The 25,472-nt window shown below is 39.2% G+C and overlaps 2 long non-coding RNA genes across 2 annotated transcripts; one reads left to right on the forward strand and one right to left on the reverse strand.

Moving 5' to 3' along the window:
* Positions 1-3,284: 3,284 nt before the first annotated feature.
* Positions 3,285-24,621, reverse strand: LOC141523599 (uncharacterized). The gene is made up of 2 exons (XR_012478527.1): positions 24,256-24,621; positions 3,285-3,533 (listed from the first exon to the last, which is right to left on the reverse strand). It is a non-coding gene; the product is annotated as an uncharacterized LOC141523599 (long non-coding RNA).
* Positions 8,999-21,872, forward strand: LOC141523600 (uncharacterized). Its single transcript, XR_012478528.1, has 3 exons — positions 8,999-12,427; positions 13,092-13,199; positions 15,083-21,872. It is a non-coding gene; the product is annotated as an uncharacterized LOC141523600 (long non-coding RNA).
* Positions 24,622-25,472: the final 851 nt, after the last annotated feature.

Here is a 25,472-nt window from a genome sequence, read left to right on the forward strand (position 1 = left end):
CTGCAAGTTTGTGCTACAGATTCTGGGAAAACTACACACAGCCCCCTTCTCTCCCCATCCTCCAAGCAGCCATCCAAACCGGAATAAAGGTAGGAGGGCTCTGAAATAGTGCACTCAGGAGGGCTGAAGGACAGTGGAATCCCGCAACTGCTTTATAAAGCTCAACTCCAGTGCAGCAGACGAGGTGAATGGGACGCAAATCCCGTCATCAGTCTCTGGTCAGGGCAGTGGGCCTAAGTCTCCCCAGGCCCTCAAGGTCTCAGGGCCCTGGATGGCTAGAAGTCCGGAGGGCTGCTTTGGCCGCGACTCCGGGCAGTAGTAGTTGTCAGGGTTTGGGGTGGGGAAGTCTCTCTCGGGAAATCTGAGGCTGGGAGGAGCGGTGGCGGGCGGGCAGGGAAAGGGTCCCAGGGGAGATCTGGATTTCTTCTCTTGCAAGTCTTTTTGACTCGTTTCCTTAAACTGCAGTCAGATATTTATTTAACCTTGCAGCTTAGCCGCCGGCTTGGGGAGGGAGAGGCGGGGGGAGGGGCAGGGCAGAGTGGGGAGAAAAAGATGGGGGAAGGGGAAAGTGAAGGAGTGGATCTGAGGAGTTAGAGGACCTTCTGCGAGGAATAAGTTTCTTTTCTCGCTCAAAATACGAACTGCACTCGGTATTGGCGCGTGGGGAGGGGGCGAGGGAGGAGGGTGACTTATATTTTCACCCACATGAGTTTCTACTATTTTCTTAACCGGCTATGTATTAGCTGCTATTGGAAGATGAATGAAACCAGCTTGGGGAGGAGAGGTGGGGAGGAAGACGACAGAAGACTGGAATAAAGGGGGAACAAGGGAGACCACCAAGTGTTCAGCTGTTATCCCTTGGCAGTTTGCTCCCTTGTTCCCTGCACTGCTGGTAGCTGAGAAGTTCAGTGGTCAGAGTCCATAACGTGAAACTACCCGTCCTAGTCCCATGCACTTTGAGACAGAGTGAAAAGTTTCTCTCGGGCCCATAGAAGGTTGTCTGCGGAGGCTGGAGAAGGGGGGGGAGCGGATGTCCTCTCCCGGGTGACTCCTAGAGACGGCAATTGCACTTCCCCCTATCCCCCGCCCTACCCCGGGGCAGGTGAAGAGGCAAACAGGCTTTGCTCCAGGTGGTGGAGGAGGGAAAGGGGTGGGGGAAAGCCCGAGCAACAATAGCACTTTTATTTGGGTCTGTTTGGTATAGAGCTAGTGGGCGGGGGAGGAGGCGGGCTGGCGGGCAGGCGTGGGGGTGGTGGGAAGAGGGTGGTCATCGGCATCTGGCCGCACACCTGCTCCTGCTTAACCCTGCTTATGCGGGGGGGGGGGGGGGGGGGGGGGGGGCAAGGGGAATCTTGCCACTGGAACTGGGTTGTTGGTGACAGCATGACAAACGGAGTCTTAGACTCTCGGGGATGGAAAGATCCTTGGACTGGATCCTTCCAGGATGTGCTAGTAATTCGCTGGATGACCCTGGGCTTCCCCTCTCGGTACCTCTCCGGGTCCTCGTTGGCAAAATGCGCTCCGACGTTCTCATTTCTATGCTCCAATGTTCCGCTTTCCGACCTTTCACGGAATCATAGAACTTCGAAGGAGAAGGGGTTCTAGTGTCCCCACACTCCTCATTTTCCAGATTGGTGACTCCCAAGTTCTAAGGCCTCTTCTCCAAACTCTGTTAGTCTTTGTTCTGAGTCTTCCAGTGAGTTTATCTTGTAAAGTCCCTTCGCGTCCTTTAATTGTGTCTTGCGTGTTGTAATGCTCCCCCACATTCGGTGGACTATATAATAAGATTCTAGTTTCTGTGTTCCAATATTCTATGTTCTAAAGACTCTTCCAGCCTCGACAATGTACGTAGTTTTCTGATGTTCATGTTCCAGAGGTCTCTTCAGGCCCTACCATTCTGTGATTCTAAGGGACAAAAACGCAAGCGTCCTGTCAACCTGGGGACAGGACGCTTAAGTAACCAAGGAAGTCGCTTCTGGGGTTCCCTTGGCCAGTCTCCAGCATTGTCTGGACGCTTTGGACTCCCTGTAGGAATCTCTTCCCCAGTTTATCTGCCAATCTGGCCTCCCTTTCACCTCTAAAGCAATCTCCCCGGCAGGGGGGACAGCTTCGGGTTCTTGTCCCCGAGGGCACGAGGGCGGGGGAATGGGTGAGGGCTGGGTAGAGTCCTGGGCTTTGCGCCCCAGCGCGGATTCCCCGACGCCCTCGGGCCGTTCCGGGAAGCCGGCCTTCCGGAGGCGGCGCGGCGCGGCTGGCCCCAATGCCAGAGAGGTGGGGAGCCCGCCAGGGCTGGGCGGGGGGGAAAAGGGGGAGCGGGGGAGGGGGGAGTCAGGGAGAGGCCGGACTGGGCGTTCCCTCTCTACCCGTTAACAGCTTCCAGGCTGAGCTGGGGCCCAGTCACTGCAGGTGAGCCCAAGGGATGGGGGTTGGGGAGGGGGAATGGAAAGAGGCAGAATCTTGGTCTTTAAACTCCAGTCATGCCCAGCGACTTGACCCATCTGGACCCACTTGACAGTCTTAGGCCGTTACTGGGTCTCCTGGCTTTTCCACTGAACCTTCGCCCCTCCCTTAGACTGGGATGGGGGTGAAGGGTGGGAGGTGCCCAGAGCCCTGTTCAGGCCCCGCCGCTGCACCTGCCCAGGCCGGGCCCAGCTCTGGCGGCCGTCGGGGCCTGCAAGCACAATGAGGCTTGTTCGTGGGCGGAGAAGCTGCGCCAGCCCGCTGATCCCATAAAATATTATTTGTGTTTAAAAATTCCAGTAATTGACTATGCAGCCGCTTTTTCCGAGCCCGGTGCCAAAGGCAGTAAAATAGCGGCCCGAGCCCGGGTTATTTTCATCATGCAAATTCCCATTCCTGTAAACAGGGTTAAGCGTCCCCGGGAGGGGGCCAAGGAGAGTTAGAAGCGAAGGGGAGGAGAAAAATAGAGTGTTAGCTATGGCAGTGAGACAAGCAGACTGGTCTGCTGGGCAGCAATTACCTATATAACCAGTGCTGGAATTACTCTGATAATAGTTCCTGTAACTGAAGCGCTTTAAAAATTACAAAGTGCTGTTCTTATGATAGCCTTGTGAAGGAAGTACGTAATGCAAACCACTTACCCATTTTATCAAAGAGAAAAACTGAGGTTGCAAGACTTAGGTAGCAATTATTGGAGGATTACTCAGATATTCATGGTCTTCAGACTACATTAGTCTAAAATAACTCTCAGGTTCGATCCTAGTGTGAACCTGTAGAGGTTTTCTGACTGGACCCATACCCACACACCAGCCCAACTCTTCCAATGCTTTTATTCCAGTTTTATTGACTTCCCCCAGAAAAAATAATGGGGAGGTGCAGAGCTCATTTTGGCAAATCGTTTCCAGTAGGGTTTGTGATGGAAAAGGCAGAGGACTTAAGTTCACTGAGCTGGAGCACTGGAGTGCCTATGAAGTTTGTTCCTTCATCCTTATATCCAACCCTTGTTATAACCATTCCTGATAGACTTCAGAGGGCCAGAAGGTAGATTCACATATCAGACAAGTCTCTGGGATCTGGGAAAAACAGAGTAAAAAGAGAAGTCAATTCTCTGCCCTCCTCCACCCAATAGTTGGTTTCAAGTCAAACAGAAGGAAGCCTAGGCACTTCTGTGAGACCCAGACACTTCTGAAAGATAAGTTTACAGGCAAAGATGTGGCAGGGCTCATATAATTTTTCGACTGGAAGGGACATTGGAGATTTAAACCATTTCCCTAGGTTTGATGATGGCTCACTTTAAAATAAAACATGTGAAATGCTTCATTCAGCAATCTGATGAAGTTGGTACTGTTATTGTTTCCCTTTATAGGGAAGGAAACTGAGACTCTGAGAAGCAAACTGACCTCCACATGTACACATAACTAGTAAAGTAAAGAACCTGACCTGAACTCAGGTCTTAAAATTATATTATGATTCCTGAAATGTTGGAGATTTTGGGGGGGGGGGATAAAGGATTTTTAGGGATAGGAGAGAACCTTTACCACTTCCCCACTGAAAAACTTCCTTCCGGCTACCTGGCTAAACTGAGGGATGCGTAGAGAGCCTTAATTTGAGGCAAGAGAATGGATAGCACGACTTTGACTTTGCCCATGTGTTTTGAGGAGTCTTGGACTAATCTGGAGCAGGCTCTCTTGTTAGCCCACAGTCCTTCTGCTTCCCAGTGCTAAGGAAAAAGGTAAAGGCTTCAATGCCTCTAAAGAGTTTTGAATGTGTTCTTTAATCTCAAATGATCACTGTCACTAGACAATCCTTGTATTGTTCTGTGTAGTATCAGATTCAGAGGATGTTCCAGATTGTCTCCTCTCAAACTATCCAATTCACCCTTCTCTCTTTATCTTCATCAGAGCATTACATCTCTCTATCTCAAAATTCCTTCTTATCATTTTCTGTTATCTCCATTATTCCAGTCTTGAAAGAAGAGGTAACTCTTCTCAAGGCTAGTTCCTCCAATTATACCCTTGAAACTATTGCTTCTCCTCTCCTTAGCAGATTACCTCTTTTCCTTAATAATTCTTTCTCTTTACCTTCATTCCTTCTATATCTATTGTTCTTTCTTACAAACATGCCAAAGTCATCTCTCCCATTCTTTAAAAAAAAAAAACCTTTCATTTGAGGTTGCCATACTCTCTTATTTTTATCCTATATATCTCATCCCTTTCACATTCACACTTAGAAAAAAGCCATCTACACTAATTACCTCCACTTTCTCTTTCACTCACTTCTCAATGCTTTCATCACTAAATTGAAATTGTTCTCTCCAAAGTTATTCTTAATCTTTTTAAAAAAAATTTTCAGGGCAGTGGGAGGTTTAGTGACTTACCCGAAGTCACACAGCTAAGTAGTAAGTGTCAGAAGTCATTCCCATCAATTGGGGAGTGACTAAACAAGTTATGGTACATGAATACTATGGAATATTATTGTTCTAGAAGAAACCATAAATGGTCAGATTCTAGAGAAGCATGGAATGAGTTACAGGATCTGAATCTGAGCCAAGGGAGCCAGAACCAAGAAAACAATGTACACATTAACAACAACATCATGACATGACCAACCTTGATGGAAGCAGCTTCCCTTCACCTGTACAAAGAGCTAGGACAATTGTGTTAAACGAGCAATGAACAATGTTATCCCTCCAGAGGAAGCAAAACAAAAACAAAAATAAAAACAACCCTTCAGAATCTCTGATGAGCACTTAATAAAAATTATGTCTTATATAACTTTTTACTTTAATCCTAATTCCTCATACCAAATATGACTAATCTGTAATCTGTGTTTATCAAAAATATGTATATACAATGTTAACCTGACTGTTCGCTGCTGAGGGTAGGAAGGATGGGAAGGGAGGGTGGAAGGAAATTTTGTAGCTTAAAAATATACATATGCTTATGGATGAATGTTCTCGTAATTGCTGAAGCTAACATTTCTAATACAATATTGAATAGTAGTGGTGATAATGGGCATCTTTGTTTCATCCCTGATCTTATTGGGAATACCTCTAGCCTCCCCTCATTGAATATAATGCTTATTGATGGTTTCAGATAGATACTGCTAATTATTCTAAGGAATAGTCCATTTATTCCTACACTCTCTAGTGTTTTTAGTAGGAATGGATGCTGTATTTTGTCAAAAGCCTTTTGAGCATCTATTGATATAATCATATAATTTCTGATAGTAACAAACCTAACAGTTTAACATATATATATGTATATCTATCTATCTATATATATATATATATATATATATATATATATATATATATATATTAGATTTTGCAACGTAATGGGGTTAAGTGGCTTGCCCAAGGCCACACGGCTAGGTAATTATTAAGTGTCTGAGGTCAGATTTGAACCCAGGTACTCCTGACGCCAAGGCCAGTGCTCTATCCACTGTGCCACCTAGCTGCCCCCAGTTTAACTAATATTGAACCAACCCTACATTCCTGGTACGAATCCTACTTGGTCAAAATGTTTTATCCTAGTGATAACTTGTTGTAATAGTTTTGCTAAGATTTTATTTAAGATTTTTGCATCTGTATTCATCAGGGAGATAGGTCTATAATTTTCTTTCTGTTTTAATTCTTCCTGGTTTAGGTATCAGCACCATATTGGTGTCATGGAAAGAGTTAGGTAGAGTTCCGTCTTCCCCCATTTTTCCAAAGAGTTTATAGAGAATTGGAACCAACTGTTCCTTAAATGTTTGGTAGAATTCACTTGTGAATCCATGAGGCCCTGAAGATTTTTTTCTTATGGAGTTCAATGATGGCTTGTTGAATTTCTTTTTTCTGAGATAGGGTTGTTTAGGTATTTAATCTCCTCTTCATTTAACCTGGGAAACTTATATTTTTGTAAATATTCATCCATCACTTAGATTGTCAAATTTATTGGCATAGAGTTGGGCAAAATAATTTCGAATTATTACTTTAATTTCCTTCTCATTGGTGGTGAGTTCACTTATTTCATTTATGATACTAGCAATTTGGTTTTCTTCTTTTTTTTTAATCAAATTGACCAGAGGTTTATCAATTTTATTGGTTTTTTCATAAAACCAACTCTTGGTTTTATTTATTAATTCAATAGTTTTTTTGCTTTCAATTTTATTAATTTCTCCTTTAATTTTTAGAATTTCTAATTTGGTATTTAATTGGGGGTTTTAATTTGTTCTTTCTCTAATTTTTTTGGTTTCATATTTAGTTCATTGATTTTCTCTTTCTCTAATTTATTCATGTAAGCATTTAAAGATATAATATATCCCCTGACAGCCACTTTGAGTGAATCCCATAGGTTTTGATATGTTGTTTCATTATTGTCATTATCTAGGATAAAATAATTAATTCTTTCTATAAGTTGTTGTTTGATCCACTCACTCTTTAAAATGAGGTTATTCAGTTTCCAATTAGTTCTGGGTCTATATCTCCCTGGTCCAATATTGCATATGATTTTTATTACATTGTGATCTGAGAAAGATGTGCCCACTATTTCTGCCTTTCTGCAGTTGATCATTAGGTTTTTATGCCCTAGTGCATGATCAATTTTTGTATAAGTGCCATGTACTGCAGAGAAAAAGGTATATTCCTTTCTATCCCCATTCAGTTTCTTCCCATATGGATGAATGTTAAAAAAAATAAAATAAAATAGATGAACTTTTTTTTAAAAAGGACATGATAGATTTCATTTGAAAAAATAAAGTCAGGAGGATAAAGTCAGAAGTTGATCCTCCTGACTCCAGGGCCAGTGTGCCAACTACTGCTCCATAATATCTAAATTAACAAATCCAATGGCCTTATCAACATTCTTATCCTTCTTGACTTCTCTGAAATATTTGACACTATTGAAAACCTTCCCCTTCTAGATGATATCTTGCGTACTTCCTGGTTGTTGAGTTAACCCTTCTCAGTCTCCTTTGCTGGATCATCATCCATGTCCTGCCCACTAGATTCCTCTATTTCTCAGTACATTGACATGGGCTCTTTTTCTCTCTTTACACTTCTCTCTCTTTATACTTAAAATGATCAGCATATCCTATGGTCAGTTACCTCTATGTACATAACGTGTACAAATACACACATTTCCATACATGCACATATATCTCACCCTAATCTCTATCCCAAGCTTCTTTCCATATGAACAAGTCAACAGGACACTTCCAACAAGGCATTTCTAGGGGCAACTAGGTGGCATAGTGGATAAAGCACCGGCCCTAGAGTCAGGAGTACCTGGATTCAAATCCGGTCTCAGACACTTAATAATTACCTAGCTGTGTGGCCTTGGGCAAGCCACTTAACCCTGTTTGCCTTGCAAAAACCTAAAAACAAAAAACAAAAAACAAAAAAACAAGGCATCTCTAACTAAACAAAGCCAAAAGAAAATATGATTCTCCTATAAACCCTCTTGCCAACCTCCCTAAATCTGTTGAAGACATCACGATTTTTCTGGTCATGAGAATGGTAACCTTTTTCTGTTTTCTGACTTTTCCTCCCATTCCCCTACATGTGACTTGGTGGATACAGCTTTGGATCTGGAGTTAGGAAGAGCTTGTGTCAAATCTTGTCTCAGAAACTTGCCAGCTCTATGATCCTATGCATGTTACCTAACCTCTGTCCTATGTAAATATAAATTGTTTCATATGTAAAGTGAGAAGGTTGGATTAAAGGTCCAACTAAGATTGACTTTAGAGCTCAGATTCTATTTTTTTAATATCTTCTCATATTTATATACATTTCTCTCAATAGAATATAAGTTTATTGAGGATCTCCAAAGTCTGGCACACTAGGCATTTAATAAATGCCTGTCATTTGATGGGTTTGGGGATGGGGATCCAGTGTCTTTGAATCAGAGGATTTATAGGCTCATTTCTCCTCCTCCCATCCTGTATTGCACTTTATTCTCATTTTTTTTTAATTTTCCAAAAGTAAACTTGCTGACTATCTGCTATTTTATTATTCACCTGACCCAAGTGTGGTATGGTAGAAAGGCCATTAGGATTCAGAAGACCTAGGTTAAAGTCTTGGTTCCATTAAGTGATTACTCTGTCTAGTAGCCAATAATGTTTCAATATCAGCCCTGATTACATAAAATAGTATGTCACATTATGGAGTCTTTTTCCTATCTGAGATGTCTTTCTCCCCTCTCTCCTTGAATCCATGGTTTTTATTTTCAAAATCCAATTCAAATTATATTAGGGTCTATGGCATTTTTCTTTTTTCTAATTTCTCTTTTTATTATGAATATTAAGCATAAACATGCATTTACATATACAAAAAAATCAGAAAATAAGATTGTATTATGAAGCTATGAATTTCTATTATGTATAGTTTGGAGCCTTTTAAAAGCATATATTATATAAAAGCATATATTTGGTAATTTCCAAAGACAACATTGTAGGTTGTGAATTGTCTTTTGGGAATAAATCTTAGAGAATACCTAATTCCAACCCCCCCCCCCATTTTGCAAATTAAAAAAAAAAACTAAGGACCAGAGATGTTTTGGGACTTGCCCAAGATTTTATGGCTAGTAAGTAGAAAAATTGGATTTAAATCCAGGTCCTCTGGCTCCCAAATCCAAGTGCTTTTTCCACTGTACCATGATTGTTAGAAATAGGTGCTAAGAGGAGGTCAGGGCATCCCCAAGAAGACAAGAGGTGCTGATGAACTCTTCAGAATAGTTCTCATTATGAGATGGGACAAAGAATTCAGAGGAAGCCATGGTTATTCCCTTCCTATATTCTCAAGATTTGAAAATTACACAAAGAAAGTGCCATCAGAACAAATGATGCACACAGGAGAACCCCCCCACACACACACACACTTTACATGTGTGCACAAGTGCACGCACATATTGCAGTGAAACAGAGTAATGAGGTTTTCAAGGCTTTCAAGTCCTACTCCTAGATTTAATGTGTTCACAAGAAATACAAAATGCAGTTATCTACCAGTGTTGGGGGAAGTTATTTTTACCCCTCTCCGGGCTTCCACTTCTTTTCTGTAAATGAGGAAGTTGCCTCCAACTCCAAATCTATGTTCTTTATTGTCTATATAAATGGAGTGGCATTAGAGACAGCAAATAACCTAGAGAAATTCTATTCAATGAACCATTATTAAATATCTACTACGTGCAAGGGGAAGTGCTAGAGATATAAAGAAGGGAAAAAATAAACACTAAAGTCATAGAACTTTTACATTCAAAGTTTATACTTGTTTTGAGAATGTATCTTGACACTTGTAACTGATTTACTACCTATGTGACCCTGGTCAAGTGTCTTCCTCTTTCTGAGTTCATTTTCATCATCTGACAAAAAGATTGAACTAGATGGTCTCTAAAGTTCCTCCTAGCTCCAAATTCTATGATACAATTAGTAATAAAACAACTTTATTTCTATACTTTTAATGGATATTAAGGGAGCTATTTGAGATAGTTCTTTCTCATGATGCCCCAACTCTTTGTGTGTCTCTCTCTTTATCTGTCTCTCTGTCTCTGTCTCTCTCTCTCTATCTCTCTTTCAATTGTTTCTGTATGTCTCTGTCTCTGTTTCTGTCTATCAGATTTTGAATTGGATGAAGTCTTGAAGATACCATTTCCAACGCATTCTCATTCTACAAATGAAGAAATTGGAGTTCAGAGATATTAGGTGACTTTCTCAAGATCCTACAGGTAGTAAGAAGCCAAGGAAAAGTTTGAATCTGGATTTTCTGACTCTAGATGCATTACTTTTTCCATGATACCTGTCCTCCTTCCTCTCTTTTCATTCCTCTTGCTTCCTTCTCTTCTTGATCATTTCCATCCCATTTCACTCCCAAAGATGTATTGATGGGGCTGACAAGGTCTTCATTTATTCATTCTTTCAGCTACCTAATATTTACCTGCTGTGGGTTCAATAATGAGTTTTAAGCTCTGCAGAATATCTGGAGGTCTCTGCTGCTCTCAGGAATTTTTTTTTCAGTCTAGTTGAAAATAAAATTCCAGTACTTCATCCCTTCAGAAACCTTTTTTTTTTTTTTGGTTTTTGCAAGGCAATAGGGCTAAGTGATTTGCCCAAGGTCACACAGCTAATTATTAAGTGTCTGAGGCCAAATTTGTACTCTTCCTCCTGACTTCAGGGCCCATGCTCTATCCACTGTACTATCTAGCTGCCCTCAGAACCCTTTTCTGATCCTTTGGATGCTAGCTGTATCCTTTTACCTCAAATTGTCATGTGTATATTTATCTATTCACATGTAGTATCCAACTTTGTATAGACTCCTTTGAAGGTAAGAATTATTTTTATTTTCTACATAGGTAGAATATATTTATATATAATATAAATATTATTTTTCTTTTGTAGTAATTTCACTCATGTCCAATTTTTTGTGACCACTTGGGATTAGATACTAGAATATTTTGTCATTTTTGTTCTCCGGGCCATTTTACAAATAAAGTTATTTGGAAAGATCACACCACTAGTAAATATCTGAGGGTAGATTTCAGCTCAGAAAGAGGAACTTCCTGACTTCAGATCCAACACTCTATCCACTGCCTCCTAGCAGTCTATATCTATATCTATATCATCTATATCTATATCTGTCTATCTATATCTAGATAGATAGATAGATAGATAGATAGATAGATAGATATGTTCCACATCCCATAGTCCTCTACCTCTGCAAAGAACAGAGGGAGATAAATTTTATCAACTCTTCTTTAATTACAATTTAATTACAGCGGGTTAATTTTCCTTGTTGCTATAGTCTCCATTTATATCTGGGGTTCCTTTTTTTTGTCATATCCTTTTAACAGTCTTGTGAAACCTATGAACTCCTGTTAGGTTCCTTTTAGACTAGCTGATCAGGTTGTGTTGGGTTCCTGCCATCTAGCTTATCCTTACCCAGGCAAATGTTGAAGGGGCAGGAGACAAGGATGACAGGTTCTCCTTAAAGTTCTCAAAGATCTCCATGATCTCCATTTATTAAAACAAATACAAGTGCTTAAATATCCTCCCCAGTCCCTGGTCTACTCCTACTCCCATGGCACTTAGTAAAATAAAGCTCTGGTACTAGAGGACACCAGGTGATAAAGGTTTACAGTACTCCCACACACAACAGTCCCTTACAAACCTCTTATTGAACTATTGTATTTAATGCATAAAATATATAGGATCACAAAGGGAAATAATTATATGGAAATCAAGTTATTAATTTTTTTTTAACAAACAAGTTCACAGGTGCCAGGTTAAGAACATTCAGCTTATGTATTGTTTTCCTGTTTCCACTTAACTTCACTCTATATCAGTTCATAAAATTTCCTCATGCTTCTCTGTTTGCAACAGTCTTTTCTTTCTCTTTCTTCTCTCTCTCTCTCTCTTTCTCTCCTTTTTATAAAGAGGCAATTGGGGTTAAGTTCCCAGGGTCCCAGAGTCTAGTAAGTGTCTGAGGCCAGATTTAAACTCAGGATCTCCTAATTCCAGGGCCAGATGCTCAAACCAGCTCCAGGGTCTTGTACCTAAAGTTGTTGGTTGGGTTAAGTTGGATTGAGTTGAATTTGTAATTAAGTACCCCCTGTACTCATCTTGTGACCTTGAGCAAGTCATTTCACCTCACCCTCAGTGGTCCTGATTATCTGTTCTGCAGATAACAACCTTTGTACTGCCTCCCTCACAGGGCTATTGTGAGGCAATCATATTGTAAATCATAAATATGAACTCTAAGGAAGACACACAATCTGGGAGGGGAGCTCAAACTTTGAGCAACTCTCCACTTATATCTGAATTCCAGAGAGCAGGAAGAACCTTTTTGACTGGGGGTATCCAGAAAAGTTTCCTGGGGGTAGGATAAACTAGTCCCTGAAAGAGCTTCTCACAAAAAAAAAGGGAAATGAGAAAGGCATTCAGGACAGAATAAATAGAAACACTGAGCCATAAAAGAACAAAGTTAATCCATTAGGTGAGTAGATTAGTCTCATGGAATAGGAGAATAAAGGGAACTCATCAAGAACCAGTTGGGGGGGGGGGGATTGTAAATTTAAGGGGAAGGGGAAGAATGCTAGAAAGATGGAGAGTTTTGGGCCAATGAAAAGTCCAGTCAATCAATAAGCATTTATTAAACACTTAATATGTGCTGGCACTAAGGATAAAAATACAAATGAAGAAATAATCTCTAGTGTGATGGAACTTAATATATAAGTATGTGCAGTAGGTACAGAATAAAAATAATAAAGACAAGTTTTGTAAAACAAGACAACTATGGAGGGAGGACACTAATAGTTGTTCGATCTTAATCTAAGGTCTATGAATAATCCCTTGGATGCCCAGAAGTCAAGGGGCCCATAAAATTGGATGAAAAAATTGCATCTTTATTTCAATTATATTCCTTTGTAATTCTATACATCTTATTTTATGCATTTAAAAACCATGAAAAAAGATATTACTAAAAGAATTGCTGATGTAAGAAGTTGTACTTGAGATGAATTTTGAAGGGAATGAGGGATTCTATGGAGAAGCCAATATAAAGTCCAGAAATGGGAGATGAATTTTAGTAGGTCAGGATCCCTCCCATTTAGCCCAACTCTCCACTTTCAGTCCTCTAACCTTTAGCACTCCTCTCCCAGCTCTCTCTCTCAAGACAAAATGAATGGGGAACACCATAGGAAACTATTTCCTCTTGATGATGGGCTACAACTGGAGGAAAAAGTTCCACTAGCCTGGAAGAGCTCAAGGTATGGATAGACAGCTTTTTCTCTAACTCCCTTTCCTCCTGTCTGCTTCTGCTGGTAGAGAGTGTTTCTTTACCTCCATTATCTGGAAAACTCATGTAAAATTTTTTGTCTCCCCTTAATACCAGAGAAGAAGTCTGAATTTCTTTTCTTTTATGAAGTGTTTACAATATTTTATTATAAAATTTGGGTTGATATTCTATAATACTATACCATATACTTCATGGATTTCTGAATTTCTAAACTTTTTCCTATGTTGTCTGTTAGCCTTTGCTTGTCATCTGGCTTCTGCAAAACTCTCCAAAAATTCTTATGATATATCAAAACCCACCATATATTTATGTTGGGGAAAATCTCCATGTGTAAGGGACTAATAAAATCATAAATTTAGTCCTTATCACTGTCCAATTTTTTTTCTCTCTTCTCCTCCTTTGTCTCAATGCAGATCTTACCTTTCTTCCTCCCTGCTCCCCATTTCATATTTCTTTTTTTTAGATTTTTTTTGCAAGGCAATGTGGTTAAGTGACTTGCCCAAGGCCACACAGCTAGGTAATTATTAAGCATCTGAGACTGGTTTTGAACCCAGGTACTCCTGACTCCAGGGCCAGTGCTTTATCCACTGCACCACCTAGCCACCTCCTCCCATTTCATATTTCATAGGAGGGTATGGATACTTGAAGACTTGGAGCAGGAGCTCACAGCACTGGGCATCCCCCTTAGATAATCCACAAAGACTAAATCCAAGTAGGGAATCACAAGAAGTTGGCTCTTTTCTACCATCCATCTTTGCTCCCTGTTTTTGTGAATGTTTCCTGAGAACAAAATCTGTGCTGCACCTTCACACCACTTTAGGCATTTTCCTAGCCACCACCCCAATGCCTCACCTGCCCCAGTCAGCACCTAGGGAAGAGCTACCACCAACTCTAGTCCAGCCACCAACTGGGCCTGCAACTCCTTTGAGTTTTCACACAGCATCCTGGACTGGATCCCCAATTGCTTCTTCTGGGAGGAGATCTCAGCTTTAACCAACTCTCCACCTATAGGGAAAAATAATTCCATTGCCTGTTTGGCCCCAATACTTGTGTTTCACCATTCCTAAGACCAAGCCTAGAAGGGTTCACAACCCTCCTATTGAATGTCTAGGTTCCAGGTTCCCGAGATGGATAGAGAAAAAACAGTCCTCTTTGCCTTCTCTCTTTACTGCCCTTAAAATATAGTATTTGATTCCACATTGTTTTGTCTTTCTTTTATGTCTAAGAAGAGCATAACTAAATGCATCATATATAGAAGTGATGAAAATAGCAACACTTTATGAGAGTTTAACACTTGGTGATTACAAACGGGTTATATTAGTCAACACAGGTGGTTAGGTAGAATAAGCATTTTCATCCATGAATTGCATATGACTTACATTTAAGGTGATTTGCAAAAGAGATTTGCAAATGAAAACACTGTAGCAATGAGAGAAGTTGTGACTTTGCCAAGGTCACACAGTGTACCCCAGAACTTCAAGCTGCGTGGTACTTGAATTCTAAATGATCAAATTTCCTAATTTTGCAGATGTGGAAATTAAGCAAATATTCTGCTTCTCTCTTAGATGAGTGAAAGGTTGGACTAGAATAGAAGCAGGAGCAGGATATAAGTGCTTGAGCTGAAGAAAAGGGAATTGTGAAGTTTGGATGGTCTAGGAATTGCTAAGAAGTTCAGAGATTTCATTTAGTGAAGAAATTATGGGAAGGCTTGAGGAAAAACTGAAGGAAGGGATAGAGGATTCTTCAAGCTGAAAGAGTAGGATCTAGTACTGCAGAACCATAGAGGCAGGATCCTAGAATGACAGCTGAAAAAGAGTGAAGTGATCGTCTATTCTAACTTCCTTAATTTTTCAGAGAAAAAAATTCAGAGGAAAAATTCAAGCATGAAGGAGTAGTGGAAAAGGAGGAAGAAGGCAGAGCTGTAAAAGAAGAGAAGGGAGTTGGTAAGATGAGGCAAGTAAAATATAGGTGCGGTTATTATGAGGGATGTTTCAGCAATTATAAAAGGCAGCCAAAATTTGCAGTGACCTGAATAAAATATGTCAATGTCTTCAAAACCAGGTGACTTATCTTTGCTCAATGTATAGACTAGTCTCTCTCCTAGAAGAGAGAAGGTATAGAAAGGGACTGGGAAATACCTCTGCATTCTCTAGATTATTTAAGAGAATAAAGAATTCTTTTGAAGAAAATGTGAAGAGGAGAGAGAAAAACAGACAGACAGAGACAAACAAGAGAAACAAAGGGGAGAGGCAGAGAGACAGAAGAGAGAGAAGAGGAGGGAGGGGGAAAGAGAAAGAAAGCAAGTGAGAGACAGAGAGGCAGAAAAAAAGAGAAAAAGAAGAGACAGAGAAGAAGAGATAAAGAGAAGATTAAACAAAAAAGGATCTGAAAAGGCACAGGAGATCTGACTTGTGTTGGGAGGTTAGAGAATGTAAGAATATGATACAGAGAAGCAGCAGATATGAGACTCTTCCTGAAAAGGATGGAACTCAACACCAATGAGGAAGAAAGAGCTGCTTCCACTTCAGTCAGTGATGTGGCTCTCACAGCAATATTAAAGATCATTCAGTTAGGGTCAAGAGAAGACAAGGTAAACAGTAATAACTGGCATCCCCTACTGATAGAGGTACTAATATATTTATGTGTTGATCTGATAAGAACAGATGACTGCTCTTTCGAGGACATATATCCGGAATATGACAGAGAAACTCCTAGGATTCTGTAACAGATGCCTATTCCACACTCAGCGATTTCATGACTACACATAATATTACCAGAAGGAATCTAGAAAATGCTACTCAAGATTATAGTCTTTTTAAAAAATATTTTATTTGTTATCCAATTATATTAGACTATAATCTTTTGCAAAAATCTCAAAAATCTTAGGGATGTAGTGTATTCTACCATCCAAAGGTTTCAGAAAAAGACAAATTTGAAAGTTTGAACAGTTAAAATGATAGTGTTCAAGGATGGAACATAGTTTTTATAATATAGGACTGACAAAACCCTAAACTAAGATGGGATGTATTTAAGAAGGACTGGTAAGAATGTATCAGTCTGACTAAATGTCTTACAAATCTAATCAAAAGGAATTTAATCTGAAAATGGAAGAGAAAACATATGTCTGTCCATTGAGCTTTATTACCACAGAGTAGCTATTAAATAATTCAAAGAAATAGCCATAAAAATACCCAGAAATTCAGAGAAGATAAAAATCCAAGAAAAAGATCAGTTAACATAACCCGTGACCTCAGATTCAATTGAGTCCCTCTCTTCATGATTCCATTTTGAAGTTTCCTTGGCAAAGATAGGAGAATAGTTTGACATTTCCTTCTCCAACTCAAATAAGGAAAATGAAGCAAATGGTGAAAATGACTTACTCAGGGTCACAGGACTAGTAAATGTCTAAGGCCATATTTGAACTCAAGATGTCTTCCTGACTCCAGGTCAAGCACTCTATCCACTGAACCATTTAGCTAACCATGACCTCAGATATCTAAACAAAGGTACAATGTATATAATAATAAGGTAAACTAGAGCTCTTAGTGCAGAAAGACAAACTTGACTTCATCAGTATCACTTGGACACAAGAATATGGTCCTGAGAGATTCCATATTCAAAAAAAAAGGGAGATAAAGAGAACAAGGCATGATGAGAACAGGGATAGTAGAAAATATATTAAACTAAGAACATATATGAAAAATGCAGAAACCAACAAAGGGAAGCATCATGGAATGCACTTGTGTGAAAATCAGTGGAGACATAAATAGCAATAAGATTGTCATCAGAGTAAAATTCATACCACCTGGACAGAACAAGGAACGAGATAAGAAATTCAGGAAATAAATCACAAACCTGACTCAGAGACGTGGAAGTATAGTAAGAGAGAATTCTAATTCAGAAGAATCTGCTTTTCTGCCCAAGGACAACTGCCAATAATTCTTAATAATTCCATTCTTCAAAAGATGCAAACAAGGGGATTGGAAAATTCTCTTCTGGATGTGACATTTACTCAGCTAGTGGCTAGGAAAGAAATCATGAGAGCCTTGGAAGGAAGCGAAAGTCAGATATAGCCTGATATGCCCTCCAGACTTAGAGGGACTAGATTTCAAAGGGTTCAGGAAAAAAAAAAGATTAGTAGGTTCTCAAAAGGGATAAAAATTTCTCAAGAAAGGAACTCTAAAGAAACAATTCTAATAATGAAAAGAAAAGAGAGTTGTCTTAAGGTAAAGTTCCTTAACTCATGAAGCAATTTAAATGTTTAAAAGACACATGGAATACAGAAGAATAAATAATGATAGATGAATGCAAAAACATGACCCTATAAGAAAAGCATAAGGTGTGCTAAAACCCAGGGAGAGCTAAACCAATCTGAGGAAAACTAAAAGCAACAAGAATAAAATGTGGAGGGAACAAACGAGCATTAAGCATCTACTTTGTGCTAGATACTGTGCTTTAAGTACTTTATAAATAGTTTGCAAGAACCTTTTGAGGTATGTACTGTTATTGTACCCATTTTAAAATTGAGGATTTTTCTCAAAGCTGAGACTGGATTTGAACTCAAATCTTTCCATCTCCAGGCCAACCATGCTTCTCAACTGTGCTACCTAGCTGGAAGACAAGCATGCTGGAAAAAAAGAGTAAAATCAAAGAAAGGACAGGGCTGCTTCTGAGGGTGGGGGAGATAACAGGTCACTGAAGGAAGCCACAACTGCTCAATTCTCATTTTATTTCTACCTCTCAAGAAAAATAATCTCTGAACTGGAAGGGATAGAACAGAATTGGATAATAGGGAGCTGAAGCTTGAAATAAGTAGGGAGAGAGAGTAAGAAAGTACCTTGCTGCCCTTGGTGATCTCAAGTCACCAGGTTGAAATGAAACCCACTCTCAGGTAAGAAAAGAAGTAGATTTGATTCTTGAACCAGTCAGTGATCATTAAAAAAGAGCAGAGGAAAGAAAGGACTACAGAACTAATAAAAGGCAAATGATGATCAGAAAAGGGGAGAGGAAGGGGCTAAGAATTAAGTTCCAGACACTGTGTGACACTCTGTTATAATAAAATAAAGAGAAGTTGGGAATAAGACATGTACAACAAGTTTTCCTGTGATAAAATGAAAATTTAATTATAGCAGTGTGTTCTGTTGGAAGAAATCCTGGGTTCAAATCCTTCTCTGACTATAACTGCATGTCCATGAGCAAGTCATTTAAACTCTCTGAGCCAGTTTCCTCATCTGTAAAATGGGAGTAACAAAATTTTTAGTACCCATATCACAGGATTGTCATTGCTGCTTTCCATTTGTTTCAGACTCTTCATGATCCCATTTAGGGTTTTCTTGGCAGAGATACTGCAGTGGTTTTTCATTTCTTTCTCCAGGTTACTTTACAGATGAAAAAACTTAGACAAACAGGATTAAATGACTTGCCCAGGGTCATACAGGTAGTAAATTTCAGAGGCCAGATTAGAACTCTGAAAAAGGAAACTTTCTGTTTCCAGATCTGGCACTTTTATCCATTGCACCACCTAACTACCCCTAATATTGAATTAGCTTTGGTTAATTATTATGGACTCCCCTCATCATCCTATTTTTAGTAATTATACCATAACATGGTATAATGAAGGGGAAAAAAAGATGATTGCACATGAAACCACAAATCTATTAAGTACAACTTGCACTTCCTTTTAAATATAAAGCTATCATGTAAATTTTTTTCTTTTTTTCCTTCACTCTAAATAGCATTTTTAAGCCAGGCACTGAGTAGATAAAGACAAAAATAAAACAGTTTTTGCCCTCAAGGAGCTTATATTCAATCAAGATGTTTTCCTCATTGACTTGAGAATAACCTTGAGATGATTTTTTTTAAATCCCTAGATTGTCACACTTAAATCTCTATCTGCCTCAGTTTCCTCATCTGTAACATAGGAATAATAGATTCTGCTTCAGACTCTACTATCAAATGAGATAAATGCCAATGTCTGGCACAGAGTAGATGCTTAATGAATCCTTATTTCCTTCCTTCCTCTTCAATAAACTTCAGTAGTTTTTCTAGGATAAAACACTCTTCTGTTGTTGGGGTTTTTTTTAACCTTTTATGATCTCATCCTCAACTTTCTTTACAGCTTCATTGTATCTAATTCTTTCACATTCTTCAGTCCATTGAAACTGATCTTCCTTTTCATCATAAGTGACAATAGCAGTCAGCTATTATCTTGAGCCTTTATGCTACTCTCTCATAGAGTCCTTCTCTTCCCTTGGCACATACATAGTGCTGCCTTGGAAACAGTATTTTCCCTAACCCAAACTGATGTCATCCCTTTCTAGTTGTATTAATTTTTCATATACTCATTTACAGGCATAGTTTCCTCCTATAGAATGCAAGCTCCTGGAAAGTAGGAATTGTTTTATGTAAAGCCTTTTCCCCCTAGAGACAAAGCACAGGGCCTAAAACAGAGTAGATATTCAACAAAGTAGATAATTTGGAAATTCAGTCTCAGGTGGAGCCACTAAAGGAACTGGAAGCCATAGTATGGGACTCCTGTGGAGTTTAGCTCAGGGGTCAATCTAGGCCTGTACACTATCCCTAGATAGAATAACTAGGGGACTTAAATGTCATTGAGTATGAGACTTAGGTAGTTTTCTTTTCTCCAGACTTCTAATTACCCTACTCTAGTGAATTATTTCTGAATTTGCATATCCTCTTTTCCCTTTCAAAATAACCCCTAGAAAATAGGCTTTCATAGCCTACATGGGTAGAAGAGAAATAGAGAATTAAGTGCTGGAAACTGGCCCAAAAAGGTGATATAAATTGGAGAGGAGAGAGGACAGGTGATGGACACATTTTAACAGTTATCTGAAATTAGGAGTGAAAAAATAATCCTTTCCTCCCATCCCTTTTCTTCTTCCTCCCTCTCTACCTTCCTTTCATTCCTTTTTTCCTACCTTCCCTCCTTCCTTTCTTGTTTTTTTTTTAGGTTTTTGCGAGGCAATGGGGTTAAGTGGCTTGCCCAAGGCCACACAGCTAGGTAATTATTAAGTGTCTGAGGTCAGATTTGAACTCAGGTACTCCTGACTCCAGGGCTAGTGCTTTAAATCCACTGCGCCACCTAGCCGCCCCCTTCCTTTCTTCTTTCTTCCTTTCTTTCCTTGCTCTTCCTCCCACTTTCCCTCCTTCCCCAGAAATAAAAGCTCTGGCCTGTTCCACATCTGATGTGAATATTGTCCTGTCCAACTTTAGTCAGTCTAGTAGCACTCTGCTCCTAGGGGCTCACCATTTTGATACCAGATGTAGTTAAGACATGTGGGTCTATAGCCTACAGCACCACAGAGCTTAGGAATTTAAGAGATTCTCTCACTTCAGCCTCCCCAATAGCTGAGATTAGAAGCAGGCAAAAAATAGGACAATGGGTGAAAGTTACAACAAACCAGATTTTAGGTCAACTTAGGGGAAAAACTTCCTAAAAATGAACCTTCCAAATGTCAAATGGGCTGCCTTTGGTGGTTGTTTAATGCATTATCCATCCTTGAAGACCTTCAAACAGAAGATGAGCACTTCTAGAGGACATGTAGAAGGAACACCTACTTTGAATTCTTACAAAACTTTCATGGTCCCTTCCCAACTCCAAGATTCTGGGGGTCTGTGATTCTATGAATCATTCCTTGTAAAGGTCATCCTCAGTGTTTTTATGAGTCCCTTGTTAGAATACTCACCTCCCCCTAACATTCCTACTACCAAGGTAAGGAATTCAGGGATCTCTGCACCATTCAAACCCTCCAAGCACTCCCCTCTTCTCAACAGTCATGTACCAAGCTCTTCATCCCTCTTCTTTCTCTCTGCTCTGATATTGGTACTGCCATTCATACCACTTTGATTAGCCAGGGATCACCAACCACAATCCTTCTGGTAAGATTAAGAGCCACCAGATCTCATCATCTGCCTTGTTTTTAGCACCATCCAGATACCCTCTCCCCTACTCCTATTGCCATTTTACCTGCTGATGCATCCAAAAGATACCTGAGCTTTGAAAACCACCTTGCACCAATTATGTCTTTTCTTTATCTCCCATAAAACAGCAGAATTGAGTGTTCTATAAATTTATGCTAACCTCCTCCCATAGCAGACCCACCTCTTTTTCACTCTCATCTAATATTTCTATGGAACTTTTTGCTGTTTGTGCCACTTTGGACTAGTTAATTGAATTTAGTTAGCATTAGTTTTCTCATCTGTAATGCAGGAAGTAGTAGAAATCAGGAGATGGGAAGTGAAAAGTAAAACATGAGTTTCTTGAGAGCAGAAAGGATCCCAGTTTTCTCTATTTCCATTGCTGGGTAAGTGCTGAACTTCATTTTGTTTTCATAGAGATTTCCTCTCCCTCTTCCTTTTTGTTCAAGCCATTCCTCCAACATCTAATACTTTTGCTTACTTTGTGTCTTTTGTTATGACCTATTTTTTCCTTGAAATTTCTCTACTCCAAATGAGGTATTTGTAAAGTAATACTCAGCACAGTGCTTATACATAGTAGGCATTTAATAAATGTTTATTCCCTATTTCTTCCCTCACTTTTTATTCTTTTCCTTTTGTATCTTAGCTTGTTTCTACCTCTTCATTTTTCTTAGATCTCTTGTATAAGAGTGGAAGGAGACATATATTTCGCTTTATTATTTTTATTCTTTATATTAGTTTTTATTTTTAATTTTTTTACCAATTACATATGAAGAGTTTTTCAACATTCATTTTTGTAATATTTTGAGTTTCATGTTTTTCTTCCTCCCTTCCCTTCCTCCTCCCCTTGACAACAGTCTGATATAGATTATATATATAAAATCATGTTAAACCAATTTCCATATTAGTCATGATATGAATGAAGAATCAGAACAAAAGGGGGAAATACCACAATAAGGAAAAAATATAAAAACAAATTTTAAAAAGCAAAAATAATATACTTTGGTCTTCTTTCAGACTCCATAGCTTTTTCTCTGTTAATGGCATTTTTCATCATAAGTCTTTTAGAATTGTCTTTCAACATTGTACTGCTAAGAAGAGCTAAGTATTTTAGTTGATCATCACATGATGTTGCTGTTAATATATACAACATTCTCCTGGTTTTGCTCATTTCACTCAGCATCAATACATGCCTTTTCAGGTATTTCTCAAATCCACCTACTCATGATTTCTTACAGAACAATAGCATTCCACTACATTCATATGCCAATTTCCAGTTCTTTGCTACTACAAAAAGAACTATATTTTTGTGTGGGTATTTTTTCCTTTTTATGATCTCTTTGGGATACAGACTTAGTAATGGTATTGCTGGATCAAAGGATATTGCACAGTTTTTATAGTCCTTTGGGCATAGTTCTAAATGAGGTACATATATCTCCTTAGAGTGTGTTCTGAGCCCAGTGGTCTTGGAGATATGGAATGCCCTTTGCCATTTGCCCCAAAACAGATTCCAGGGACTATCAAGTACTTTAGTTCCTAAAGAACCAATTAGGATGGACAAAGAGGAAGGAAGCAACCAGACAGAGAACCTGAGAAACCTGCTTGTTCTTGTCAGCATCAATTTCCTATTGCTGAGAGAGCAGGAAACTGAGACTGAATGGCCCTCACTTTTCTGGCATGGTTCTTCTTGGATGCAGATAGAGTTGAAGAGTAAGGGAAAAAAGCCAGAGACGAGAATGGGGAAAGTAATTTAGAGAAAGGTTAAGGCAGCTTCTACCACACCCTTGGCTCTCTTACCCATTTCCAAATCCCACTCATTCTTCCAGGCTTGGCTTGAATTATTAACTCTTCCCTGAATCTGTCCCTGACCACCACAGCCTTCTCTCTTCCCAACTCCCACATCAGAATAGTCTATACTTCTTATTCTACACTGATCAGATGCTGCTTAAAGGAAAGTGGATTATATGCCACCTGTCTGAGGCTGGGAAAAAAAAACATAACTGCATTTGGAGTCAGTGGATCTGGGTTTCACATCCTCTGCCACCTCATCTTTGTGATCTCACAAGGACAGTGTGAGACAGTTACCTTGAATTAGATAGACTATGGGCAACAGTATTACCATTTTACAGGTGAGGAAAACTGAGGCTCAGACAATGACTGATATTCCAAGTATAAGACAAACAAGTAGTAGGTCAAATTTAATCTTGCTGAACATTAATTTTTTCTTGTCATTTAATCAATTAGTATTTAAGTGCCTATTTACTGTGCTAGAAAGAAAATGAGAATGAAAAGGACTGTTGTTCTGTATGCTCCTAAATTATTCATTACAATTTTAAAGATTCTGTTCAAATGATTCTAAATCTAAAGGTTCCATTTCTAACCTAAGATCTTACCTAGATCATGACCACTTGGAAGGCCAAGACTATGTCTTTTAATTCTTTGTCTCCCACAAGACCTAAAGTGATGATGAGTACTCTTATAATTGGATAGGTTGCCAGGTCTGGAGTCAGGAAGACCTGAGTTCAAAACCAGCCTCAGAGACACTTACCAATTGTGTGACATTAATCCTATTTGCCTCAATTTCATCTGTAAAATGAACTGGAAAAGGAAATGACAAAAACATTCTAGTATCTCTTGCCAAGAAAAACCTCAAATGGGGTCACAAAGAGTCAAACAACAAAAGCAACAATTTCCCTCCCAACCCCACTAATCACACTTTCATCCTATTCTCAACTTAATATTTCCATTGATTAGTACTATCACTGTAACACCTTAGACAAATCATTTAACATCCATTAGTATTAATTTCTTCATCTGTGATATGGGAGGAAAAGAAATAAGCAGGAGACATTGGAAAATTGTAGTCTATGTAGTCTCTCAGTTTATGAATCTGAGATGAATTAGTTGTAGACATTTTTCTAAGTTTGTTTAGTAGTAAGTTAGAGAAGAACTATAAATGAATATCAAATAAGATGACAGATAAAGAGCAGAGAAAGTTACCCAATTACAAGCAATGTAATTGGTTTGACTCCTCTCCTGACTCCCTCCTCCATTTGCAGTCTGACTGTCCATACAACCCAGCTACTCACCTGGTTCCTCAGCCACCCTATCAATGCTCCTTGCCTTCATTTGCAACTTCCTTTCTATTCCCATATCTCACATTGGCAGAAGGAGGTCATAGAACCATTAGGTAATAGAGCATAGAATACTGGAGTTCAAAAGGATCTCATAGAATGTTAGGATACATGACAAAGATTGCCAAGGTTTAATAGTATCTTAGAAAATAGAAAGTCAGACCCAGAAAAGATCTTAGGGGCTATCCTATACTTAATACATTTAATGTCCATTCGATTCTCTGTTGCTTGTACTAATTTTGGCCTAATACCACCAAGAAATCATCAGTACTCCGTCAAGGTATAGCAAATGGATAAGTTTTGAATGCTATGGATAAGTTCACTTACCTTGGCAATGTTCTTTCCAGGAAGGTACCAACCTTGATAATGAGGTTGATAACATGTAATGCCAGAGCTAGAAAGAAAGTATGAGATAAAAAAGGTTATTTTAGCCTGATGATCAAACTGAAAGTCTACACAGCCATTGTGCTGACCTCATTGCTTTATGCCTGTGAAATCTGGACAGTCTACCAGCAGCATGCCAGAAAACTGAATCTTTTCCATTTAAATTATCTTAGGAAGATTCTGTAGATCACTTGGCAGGATAAGATATCAGAAACTATGGTCCTTTCTCAAGCTAAAATGCCAAGCATTCAAATATTACTACAGAGAGCACAGCTATGACAGATTGGCTACGATACTCTGATGTCAGATGTATGCTTGCCAAAAAGACAAATTTATGGAGAATTCATACAGGGTAAACACTCACAGGTAGGTCAGAAGAAATGATTCAGGGAAACTCTGAAAGTCTCTCTTAAGAACTCTGGAATTGATTGTTCAGGATGGGAGTCATTGGCACATGACTGACTAGTATTGTGTGCCCTCATCAGAGAGGGTGCTCTATGAGCAAGGCAGTATGGAAGCATGTTTGAGTTGCATAAGTTTAGAGTAACCACCCCAGTTGTTCACATGGCCTATTTGTCCCCAAGCTATGGTAGAACATTCTGAGCTCAGATTGGTCAGCAACAGTCAGACACACTGTAATTTGTCTCAAACATAGTGATGTCATTTTGTTCTTCTTCAATAATGAAGGATAAGAACCAACCAACATTAAATATTCATTATCTAATTTGAAACTCATAATAATAGTAGATTATCATCATCACCATCATCTAACATTTATATAATATCTT

Source organism: Macrotis lagotis, chromosome 5, assembly GCF_037893015.1.
Source record: "Macrotis lagotis isolate mMagLag1 chromosome 5, bilby.v1.9.chrom.fasta, whole genome shotgun sequence".
In the NCBI taxonomy this organism is placed as follows: Eukaryota; Metazoa; Chordata; class Mammalia; order Peramelemorphia; family Peramelidae; genus Macrotis; species Macrotis lagotis.